At 41.2% G+C, this 12,455-nt stretch overlaps 1 long non-coding RNA gene across 1 annotated transcript; it reads right to left on the bottom strand.

The window, feature by feature from the left end:
• Nucleotides 1-82: 82 nt before the first annotated feature.
• Nucleotides 83-10,596, bottom strand: LOC130389567 (uncharacterized). The gene is made up of 3 exons (XR_008896570.1): nucleotides 10,373-10,596; nucleotides 9,259-9,523; nucleotides 83-326 (listed from the first exon to the last, which is right to left on the bottom strand). It is a non-coding gene; the product is annotated as an uncharacterized LOC130389567 (long non-coding RNA).
• Between the last annotated feature and the right edge of the window lie 1,859 nt (nucleotides 10,597-12,455).

The following is a 12,455-nucleotide window of genomic DNA, read 5'->3' as shown; positions in this document are numbered from 1 at the left end:
AATCCGGACCCGATCCGGGCGTCAACGATCTGAGAGCAGGTGTTGTGCGAGTTAATGTCTGCTCAGCGAGTAGTCACTTGAGGTAAAGGCTTTGGGGTTTTGAGAAGGTGAAAGGCCCCAGTGGGAAAGTGCCCTGTCAGCAGCATCAGAACCAGAGTTTAGTGTCGGCTCCTGTGGCTGGCCGTCGGAGGATTGTGTCACTGCAGTAGATTCAGGGTCTAGCGATGCTGCAGTGAAGGAGACTGGTCGATTTTGAGGGGAGAATCGCAAGTTTGGGCCGTCAGAAGGCAAACTGTCTGCTGTGAGGGAATCCAACCAGTGTTTGTCTGGAACACAGAGGCAAAGCATTAATTTGCAACAGAAAAATTGCAAAAAACAGATCAATGCGATGTCAGAATGAGAGGAGGGAAACTAGAATATTCGGTTTTTGTGGAATATTACATCAACCCTAATCAATAATAAACAAATAAGTAAGCAGAACCGACCACAAAGACAATAAACTGTATTTATGTAAGGTGAAATTATTTTGTTCCCGTTTAGTATTCATTCAAGAGCAAAGGGTGAAAGAGTGATTAATAGACTGCGCAGCACGTCCTGTAGGTTGGGAAGATTCATTTTTTACATTATTCCCTTGCCTAAAATATGGAATGAAACTTTTGTCAGACCAGTTACTTCTACAGCTACATAATTTAATTAACTTTAATAGAATGTGATGCAAAAGGGTAAATAAATAAAAAGCAACTTTGAGAGTAGCATAGCCATATTTTATTCATTTAATAACCCATTCTATGTTATAAAATAATGAAAACAGGTGATCTGCTGGTAAATATTTTTTTGCGAGACGTAGGGCTGCCCCTTAAAGAAATGCAGTGTACTGTCCTGATTTTACTGACCTTCTTCACTTGAACTTCAGCTAAGGGTGGGGCAATTATCTACTTCAGGAAACTAGACTCAAAAGCCTTTAAAGCACTTGAAAATCTGAAAGGGGTAACATTTGGCAGGGGACAATCAGTAAAGCCTCACTTGTGAGGTAATTCAGTGCTGCCAAATTTGGTCCTGTTGATGAGGTATAGTTTATAACCCAATTTGTCACAAGCATGACAGCCTCCATGTTACTTGACATCATGGATGATCTAATCTGGACGCTGCCATGATAACTAAAGGCAGTCCCAACCCAGGATACAGGGATGTGGCCAGGACTAATAAGGAAGTGCCAGTAACAGCTGTCACTGATGCAATGCAACTCTTGAATAATTTTCAATAGTATTACTTTAAATTGTTCCTGAGAGCTATATTAACTTCAGTATCCCTATGCTTTTGTGGCTTGCTTTGAGCACGTTGAATCCAGTGCCATCGAGTATGAGCTGACATTTTATAAACCAGAAAAAGAAAAGAGATTTTATTGAATCTTATGTCGTACAAATATAAGACCACAAACTCACCCACTTTTCAACCTAACTGAAAGCATAAGCTGGTCAGCCTTATAGAAGTTCCACACTGATTCCATGTCTCCCGTTTGACCAAAAATTATAGTTGCAGAACAATACTTAGAAATACAATATAACAAAAGAAACCTATAATCTATAACAGAAGAGGAGGTTAAAGGAGCCAGACTCTGAGCCATTTCCTTAAGTGTGTCACCACCAACACCTTCCCACAATCAACAACAAAACAACTCGTCAACAGACCTCAGACGAATCAGACACACTTCAAAACAATCACCACATCAGTGGAGGGCTATTTTTAAGCTGACCACCATGGAACCGATCCCTAGTAAAAACAATAAATACAGAAAAAGCATGACAATGACTGAATGTGCATCTGGGGCTACAACATAACTTTTCTGCATCACTAGATCATATAACCCCTGTCTGAGGCAGCAGTCAGCCTTTGGTTTCCCTCTGGGGACCACTCCCAGCTAAATTACACCCCGGGCTGCTGCTTTAATTGAGTCAACATGCATTTCAGAACTGTGTCTCCTGGATCAGAGCAAGCAGAGACGTCCGTCCGTCTCTGAGCTGCATACGTTGCCAGACAGCCGCACGGAACGCAAGGCCAAGTGTTTGAACCCTGAAGTGATTCAGGGCACCGCTGCACACACACACACACACACACACACACACACACACACACACACACACACACCCACACACACACACACACACACACACACACACACACACACACACACACACACACACACACACATCACGGAGCACCCACACACGCATACACGTGCATGCACACACAGACACCACACGCATACACAAACAGAGACACACATATGCTTGCACACGCACACATGGATAAGTTGGTTTATTTATACGACCAAATATTTTTGGAATAAGATCCTTTAAATTCTTCCATAAAGAATTGAGTTCATGCAAAGTGACTGCAATGATTGGGTGGGGAAGCAGACATTTATTTATTATTTATTGATTTATCCCGAAAATAGTATGTTATTATTATTGAAATATGGAACAGTTTATCAGGCTTCAAAGAAAGAAATAGAGAGAATAAAAAAGAGATGCTGAAAAGAAAAAAGTGGCAAAATGAAGGCAGATTTAGCAATTATGTTGTGAGATTTTTGGATAATCCTGTAATCGTTAAATCAGCATAGATAAGAAGTACAAGCATTGGCAATAAGACAAATAGAGATGGCCTTAACCCTAATGAAAACCAAATAACTACGAACATCGCAAACTATTGCGAATCATACCACAGGGATATTTGCTATTACAATGTACACTGAGTTCCTTCCGCATCCTTAACTCTCTGTTGACCCAGAAATCTCATTAAATCATGCTAACGCTGCCTGTGCCTGTCTTTGGAAGGTTTATTAGGAAGCCTAATAATCTCTATAATTAGATTCCAAAGGGAAAGTTGACATTCCTATGAGCAACAGCTAGGCCAAGATCTCATAATCCTACGCTATGACGAGCTAGCAGCTAAGCTTAAATTATTCAAACTGGAAACTGACGTGATATAATGAACAAGCAGGACTGACGGCCCCAGACAGCTTTCGAGGAGGGGGAGGTGGGTCGTCGTGGGGGTTAACATTACAGCAGGCAAGAAGGTGACAAAGACCCCAGGACCGAGCCACGCGGACACCTGTCTCCAGAAACATGAACGTTTCACGCTTGGTCAAGTGCTGCGTTATACCAGGCCTAGCGGAGTAAACAGCCTGCAGCCTCAAATCACATCACAGCCAGACCCTGCTGGCTAAGGGACAGCACTGCAGTCTCTCTCTCTCCCCCTCCCTCCCTCTCTCTCTCTCTCTCTCTCCCCCTCCCTCCCTCTCTCTCTCTCTCTCTCTCTCTCTCTCTCTCTCCCTCTCTCCCTCTCTCCCTCTCCCTCTCTCTCTCTCTCCTCTCTCTCTCTCTCTCTCTCTCTCTCTCTCTCTCTCTCTCTATATATATATATATATATATATAGGTTGGTATTCACCTAAGATAACCCTTACTTCTCTGCCTATCTTATTGATAGGCAGACTAAATATGGCTTCATCTCCCTATGGATGAAAAATTAACCAGAGTTTGATTGATCATCCCATTCCAACTCCTCATTGCAAAAATTTTAAATTAGCCAACTCGGGTTATAATGAAATATATGGATGCAATAAAGATTCATTAGTGTGACATCATCCGCTTGGAATTAATATGGCAGCAATCATTTTTCATTATATGAATATCCCACGGTAATGAACATCTATTTATATTGAATATATACTGAAGCTAACTTATACCTTGGTTTTAACCACTGAGTCAAATTTTCATGTGGCTTAGCTTGCAAGTTCAGAAGAATTCCTGGCTGAAATCCTGGTCTGATTAAACATGTTGCCTAGCAGGGGCTGGAGAGTGAAAAAAGGACCTTGTTCTGCCTGCTTCTTCGCCTGGTTCCCTGTTGTTGTTTCTGTACCAATCAACCTTAATATGAAGCTCCAAGTCACAACAAAAGCATAATATATTGTTGTATGATTTACTACAGAATATTCAGTTTCTTCAGCAGTGTATTGACAGCCTGAAGTCAACCACACGTTGGAAGTGAAAGTACTATTTTATAAGAACTGCCACCCCTTTCATTGAAAGATTCAAGCTACTGGAACAGGCCAACATCTGCAGAGCACACATTAAAAATAGACGCACACACAGACGCAAACACACACATACAGACACACAATTCATGCACATCCATGAAGAAAAGCACACATTAAAGCAAATGCATGCACACACACACACACACACACACACACACACACACACGCACACACACACACACACACACACACACACACACACACACACACACACACACACACACACACACACACACACACACACACACATCTATATAGGAAAGCATTGAGTGTAATATCTGTGAAGAAATTTGAACTACTAATTACAGACTAATTTTTTACTTTCAATTATGTAATTTCCTAGTTTTCCCAGACTTGCATGAAACCCAAAAACGTTAATTTTGTGTGCCCCCCCCCAGATTGCTCTTTAATTTTGTATAAAAAAAAAAAAAAGTGAAAGGAGCGAGAGAAGAAGAAAGGGGTTGTCGGATCTTAATACGAGTTAACTACACAGAACCACACATGGTTCTGTTTTCAGCAGAGACCCTCGCGTGACTGGCTCTGTACAGTTGGCAGGGGCCGCGCAGCCTAAGTGAAGCCCAACAATCAGGGCTCCACTTTGTTGACGTTTGGTTTATTGTGAAGGCTTTTAAGATGGGAGGGAGGGAACTCCATTTGCCTTTATCAGTATTTATCAGAGTTCATTTCATTATTTTTTATCAAGGAGCAAAAGATCGAAATAAAAACATCATTGTTTCCCCCCCGACTTATCCCGCACTCACAGGGTTTCTTCTCAAACATATTTCTCCTGAGGCTCCAACGATTGCTTTTAAAGTTCACTCCTCACAATCAAACCCTTGAATCTGAATCCATTACCGGCTTGTTTGCTGCAACTTCCGTGCAACTTTTTCAGTTTGCATTTTATTTATCAGTCCTCAACAGGGAGCTTCAGGTTGACAGATTATTAAGCCCTTCAAATGAGGTCATAGTCTGGCATGACCTACAGCTAGCCTAGCAACAGACATGAGACTCAGCTCAAGTCTGCTATTCATCAAATACTCCTGTGGTCCGCTGTAGCTTATCCGCAGGGAATCCATTTTGGGATAAGAGCAATGAGAGGCAGGAAGGGAGGGCAAGGAGAAAGGAAGGAAAAAACAACCTCATGCAAGAAAATACAAAACCATCGCTTAGTCATAGCAACCCGAAAATTTGAATATATCCGGAGATCTGAGGGAAGCACTGACACACACTCACTTACTAACAGTGAACCCCCCCCCCCCCCTTGACACACACACACAGCTCAAATTTTCTGAGAAAGACAGGAAGGTGGGTAACTGGAGAGGCCCTGAAAAGAGCATCACTCAGCAGTCAACTAAAGGCCCCAAAAGCCCCTTCCTATTGGTCAATCACACAAACTCTTCGTCGATGACCCAACAGCCCTTCCACTTACAACACTGGCTCCGTGTCAGCCAGGCCTACAGTGTAATCAGTGGGAGGACAAGCACCTGTGCAAGGTTGTGTCTGGTTTCAATGTGAGGCCCGAGTTTGGGGCGAGCGCCACAAGGGGCGCCGCCTGAACCACGCCATCTGCTCTGATAAATAAATAAACAAACCAACAGGCAGACGTTTCATTGGTGCAAATTGTGATGTAGGCTCAGCAGCACAATATGGCCTTGGCGTGAGAGTCTGCCAAGTCCTGGGCTTGGCCTTGGCCATTTCTCCAGTTTACAGGCCTTCTTCTCAGCTCAGTGTTAACACACACTCTATTATTAATTTCCGGTGAAGGCTTCTTTCATCGCGGGAAATTTGATGCCACAGCCCACAGCTTAAGCTAACTCCCGGCGATCAATGAGTTGCTTTGTAGGTTTGGGTTGAATCCATTACATTTAAAGGAATACAAATAACATTATCACATAGTAGTAGTAGTAGAAGCGCATAACCCCAATTCTCACTGGTCCATCATAGGCTCCACTTAGAGTTTAGTTTTTTTTTTTTGCATTTGGTATTCTCACTTCACATGAAAAGAAAAGAAAACAAATAAATAATTTTAATGATTGTAGGAGATGTCCAGAAAAATAGTTAACAAATGCAACCTCAAAGATTTGCGGAAAATTCTCTTTTGGAAACCCCAAATCATAACCTTCATTATACTGACCTATTGGCCTACATGGTGGTAGCCTATTTATGTGAAATAAATAAGTGAAATTATATATATAAAGATATTATAATAATTAGTGGTACACAAATCTATTTCCTAACCACAGGCAACCTTAACTTAACTTCAAGCCTGCCTCTATGGTACATGATATGTAACTACCATGCAAGATAACCATGACCCTTGATCTAAAATGAGTGAGAGTTGGTTTAATACTGTCAAAAACAACCTCCTCAACTCATACTCTCTTATTCTCCTTGACCTGCCCTTAACCAGGATCCCGGCCTGCAAGGCTCTCAATCGGACCAAAGGATCTGGCTTTTGGTGGTTTCTGCCCATTAATCTGCAACTGGCTCCCTGCTCTGATGAATAATGAATGGCCATATTGTCATCCCACAAAGATCACATTTCATGTGGCAACAGACTCTACTGGTAATTAGCCAGGACTCTACTGGCCCCCCAATCGGCAGGCTGCAATGAAACGTGGTGGAAGGACTTGCTGGGACTGAACAATAACTCCCAAGTTAACATTAAATACAATAATAAATCATTTTTGAGTTTTTCCCTGATACATTTTAACAGGACAACCCTATGATCGGAAAAAATGGGAGGGTAGTACTAGTAGAAAAAATGAAAATAGAAATGTGGGTCTGGAGGAGAAATTTGCCCTGGATCCACATGCTCTGTTTGACCTTGAAACTATAAACAGCTCTCCTCACGCAAACATCATGGTCTATCACTTTATAAATGCTAGGAAAACATAGGATTTCAGGGTTTTTTAAAGGTTTGTTTTGATCAACAATGTATACTTATTTAACTAATATGAAATATAGACTCTCTACCATAGCCTGAATGAAGTCTGAAAGCAAGGACAACAGAACATACAATCAATCATTTGATTGATTGGTTTTAAATGAACTGCTGTGGCAAGTTTGGCAAGTTCCTTCAATAGTCAAGTGACCTCATATCGTCACCACTAATTGGCTAAATCACTAATTTTAAGCGTAGCCGCTAATTCCTCTGTTGCTTAGTGTATCGGCATTGCTCAATCATGGCAGAAATAAGCAGTCGGTGCAGTCAGAAACTGCCCCTACCTCAAAGGTAAAAACATTTTAACTTTTTTAAACTATTTCATAAATTGATGCCTCACAGGGCTTAGAGCGCCAAAGAAGACTGAGGATGATTTGAAACAGCTTGAAGTTTTGTTCGATGCCAACCCAAACAGATTCATGCTATGATGTTAAAGGGCTCCAGGGCCGAGGTGCCCATCCTTGTTGAATGTCCTGCAGATCATACTGTGGTAACTGAAAGCAACCCGAAACATAAAAAACAAACCCTCACTGAACACAAATACTATTGTATTTCCCTGCAAAGGATGGCAACCGCCCCTAATAACCGCGCCTTGCACAAAATAATCTGTGCACGCGGAAAATCAATAAAACGGCTGTTATCCACAGCGAAAGGGGAGCGAAGGCTATCTTGAAACAGCCCTCCCATTTAAAAGAAGAACGTTCCAAGTTTACTTTCAGGCTTGGACTTATCGCATTGAGCAACGGCTCCTTATCTGTAGAGCAGCGAGATAAAGGTAGCCTCTCCGCCATCACAGGCGTCAGCAGACAGACACATCTGGAAGGAAATCTCCAGACCCCCACCTCAGCCTACCTCAGACGACCTCTCTGCAGACAGGGAGGCCGGCGTTCCCAGGGGCCCTTGCTGGGTGTCAGCGTTTCACACACTGAGCAGCACAGGGACCAGAATAGTTCCGTATTGCCAATTGCACATTGTGTGATTGTGTGTACTGTTTTTTTAAATTCTCTTTACATCCCGACATCAATCAATAAATCAAAGGCCTTACAACATCCGGTATCTTAGGCTGTCGCAGGCCTGTAATAAGCCTGCCCAATAATTTCATTTTGCCCAAAATAAATTATTGGATGGCTTACCTGTCTTTCCACCAACCTAAACGGCTACCTGCACACACTCTGCCCGTACACTCATGCACATCCCCAGAGGTTTTGAAAAGGTCAGGCAGAGCTATTGCTAAAGCTAGCAAGCTAGTGATGTGTTTTTGGGGAGTGGCTTTGAGGCCTGAAAGGATAGGCTGCACTTTTTCAGTTGGATCCTTTCAGAATCTAGCTTACTCTGGCTTGTTTGCTAAAATTGCCTACTCTACCTTTAATGGCCATTGCATTGTTGGTATGGCCGGGACTAATAGTGTGTGTGTGTGTGTGTGTGTGTGTGTGTGTGTGTGTGTGTGTGTGTGTGTGTGGTGTGTGTGTGTGTGTGTGTGTGGTGTGTGTGTGTGTGTGTGTGTGTGTGTGTGGTGTGTGTGTGGTGTGTGGTTGGTGTGCGTGCGTGCGTGCGTGCGTGCGTGCGTGCGTGTGTGTGTGTGTGTGTGTGTATGTATTAATCAGAGACCCAGATCGAAAAGTATTGCGTACATACAAAGTTGTTAACAGATGGTCTATAACCCTATCATGGTCTATAACCCTAAAACCTCACAAATGTTGTTTCTTAATAGTTCACCACAGTCCATTGATGCCTTTTGGTGAAAATGACCATTAGATTACTTTTGGTTAACATAAAATATATTCTGAAATTAGACCTATAATCTATCTTAAAGCATGCCCTATTTGCCACCTACGTTCTGACTTTGTCATTAAACAAAAAGTGCATTCGCCTGAAAACAAGATCCACTTTTGTTTTGAATGTGGGTGCAGAGTGAAGTGATATGGTTAGTATGTTGGACTCCTATCCTTACCCTCACAGCAGATAGGGGTCAGATAGGTACCAGTCATCATGACTTGCATCTCCAATTCACTATTAGTTACTTTGGATAAGTGTCTACTAAATTATAAAATTCATGACAAATGAATGCTGAATCAAACACCTCCACAACACCTTTTTCAAAAGCTTATAAGGGTCAGTTTGCATGTCCGAGTAGAATTAGTCAACACCTACATGATCAATCTAATTGGCTCAATAACTACAAAAAAAACTAAAATAAAAGATTGTGTGTGCATCTTACCTGCGACGTGTGGGCTGGCTTGGATGACCGTAAATAAAATCGTCAGTCCCAGAAACATCCCAAACAGTCCACTGGCACACCAGTAACCCTTGACTATCCCCATTGGACCCATGGATGAGTCGAAGCAGCCCATTGTAATGTCTGATCAAGGCATTGTATCTACACTAATGAAATGCATGCATTTACAAAAGTAAGTCTGGTTGGTGAAGGAGGTGTGAAGGTTTAGTTTATGACTCCTGTTCCCCACGTGGGATGATTGTTCAATCTGAAAAACACAAGAGGAGAATAATCCTTAGCCATGCTTAAAAACAAACACAATGGCTAATTCAAGGGGCACACAAACTCCTAAATGGTCCAGCATAATGTTCACACTTCTTTGAAGGACCTATTTTGTTCTGGTTCGATAAAGGCTGTCCACATATTTTTAGGGACGCAATTACTATGTTCTACTTTGTCACATTCAAGCAATATGCATAATATCATTTTATTCCAGATTATATTGTTGATAAAAAATACAGACTCAACACCGACCCATGAATCGTGCGGACACCGGCTGTATCTCTATTAAATTATAATAAGACACAGGCCCTGCAATTCATGTTAACGTATACGGCTATTCACGTTGAGCACTCATGCATTAAAATGTGGATGAATGTGCATGTATGTCCTAATGAGAGGCAACTTCAAAAAAACTAACCACCCTATTAATATTTATATTGTATGCCTATACTAAACCACCCAAAAGATAACGGTGCTGAAACAGCACCCGATGTTTCACAAAGAACAGACATGCATCATGTAGGAAACAAAGCGCACCCGAGCAGCACCGGAGTGCGCAGATGAACACTAGTGAGCCCGTGAATGGATAGCTAACCCGACTTATTATCAGGGCTCTCATCATTGTACAGTAGCCTCTTGTCCTACATCCCGTCCCGTTACTTTCAGGCTTAGCGGTCATGTGGCTCTTTACGTCGCCACATAAAGCATGCGTCTCCAGGTAGCAGTACACCTTAACAAAACTAATGTTAACTTATTCATATAAAAACGTATATCCCGACAGTGAAATAATGATGTTCTAGTACTGCAAATACTGAAGCTGCGTTCAGAGACTTACCAAAAAGAGCAGACCCACGTTGAATTCCTTTGTCTGGACACCAAATTTTAACCCCGTTAAATCACACAACTTTATCTGAAGTCTTGGAATTCAACATAAATACCTGTTAACCATTGTAGTTTTTTAATCAGATTTATTAGCACCATTTCATCTGGCACTCGGCTACAGTTATCCTTTCTCTGTAGCCGCTCGTCCCCGGGATTGGGATAACTCCTCCCCCTCGCAGATCTGATTAGCCCCATAATTTCTCCTGCCCCGCTGCTATTGGCTGTCACTCCTTTCTCTCAAATGGTTGCATGAATTTAGGTCGCCCTGCTGATTGGCGTTTGTGGGTTCCAAGGCAATATTGTCCCGTGCGCGTGCCTATTCTTGTGTCATGCAATTTATAACTTAATTGTTGGACCTGAGAATGTTAATTCATACATTTAAATTATATTTTCTACAGGAATAGCACCCAGTTTCACTTTCTAAATGTGCATGATACGCAAGTCCGTAGAATGGCTTATGCATACAAGCATATTTCCATTTTCCAAAATTCAAATAGATTCACTAATATATGCAGTGAAACATTGAAAGAAAAGTTTAATATTATACTTTAGTTCTAAGATGATATTTCATCACTTAACAGGTTTAAATATGATTTATAGTCCACAAAATCTGCCTATTGGGACACACCGCCACCCAGTGGTCTGACGTAGGCAATTGCTTCATTTGATTAAGAAAAATCGGTTGGACATGATAGGTTGTTAATACATAGCATGTTCTATTCTAATGACACTAAACATCTGGTCTGGTCTACTGTTCAATTAATTTCAGCCATGCATTATTAGACGGAAACCCACCTTCATTATTTGGCTTTCTAATAAATACAGCTATATTGAATGCAATACCATGAGGTATTTTGGATATAAGAAAAATAAAAGCTTTTTCTCAATGTAAATTATATCCATTTGTACATTTAGAGCTACACATACCTGAGGGGATTGAGTTGGAATGCTCACACACACACACACACACACACACACACACACACCACACACACCACACACCACACAGACAGACAGACAGACAGACAGACACAGACAGACAGACAGACAGACAGACAGACAGACACACACAAACACACACACACACACACACAAACACACACAGACAGACAGACACACACACACAAACACACACACACACACACAAATAAAGGTAAGAACAGAGAAGGTGCCGTGACTTAACAGTTTAATGTAAATCCAAGACAAAGTGTGATTACATTTCTACACATATACAATATGCATATGTGATCATACAAATTCTCATTAATAACTCGATTCACCTCGGAGACCGAAAAAATGATCAAAAGTAACAGTGAATAACAAGCTATAACATAGTTCACCAAAGCGAGACCCTCTCATCCTACAGTTAGTAAAGAGACAATTAAATAACTATATTCTTCTTATTTGACGAAGGTTGTTTGTCTGTTAAAATCCTCCCGTAGTTTTACAAAGCTATCGTTAGATTTTTGAAGCCTAATATAAATTCACTCCATTTTTCTACAACGAAAATGATTAAGAGAAGCACACAACATCATAATGGAAACACAAGCGCTGAGAAGCATGTACTCAATATTGTTAGGAGTTTTTGTTTTACTTAATCACTCTTCTTATTGTCATTATTATAATTATTTAAACATTCTATAAAGCCAGTAAAATCCATTCTCATAACATAGTTAATAATATTAGGCTAAGGAATAGGGTATACATAGATCGCTACGGTAACAGATTGAAATAATAAGATAAGACATCACACACCCCAATAAAGAAAAGAAAAGGAGGAGAGTAACGGAACAAAAGGTTTAGCAGGAAATACAGCACACATTGGCTTTATCAACAAAGAAATGTCATCCGTCGCTCCAGCAAACGGCAATGGACACAACAGGGGGTCAGGGTCTGATGCAGGTTTAGGTCTTACAATGGAAACTATGGTCTGAGGGAGATTCATAAGAAAATATGAACATGTGTGTAAAGTACAAGCATACGGCCAACACAGTAGTTAATTGTAGTTTTGACATAAAAATGAGAATGGCATAATA

Source organism: Gadus chalcogrammus, chromosome 9 (assembly GCF_026213295.1).
Source record: "Gadus chalcogrammus isolate NIFS_2021 chromosome 9, NIFS_Gcha_1.0, whole genome shotgun sequence".
NCBI lineage: Eukaryota > Metazoa > Chordata > Actinopteri > Gadiformes > Gadidae > Gadus > Gadus chalcogrammus.
This window is presented reverse-complemented; position numbering and strand designations above follow the sequence as displayed.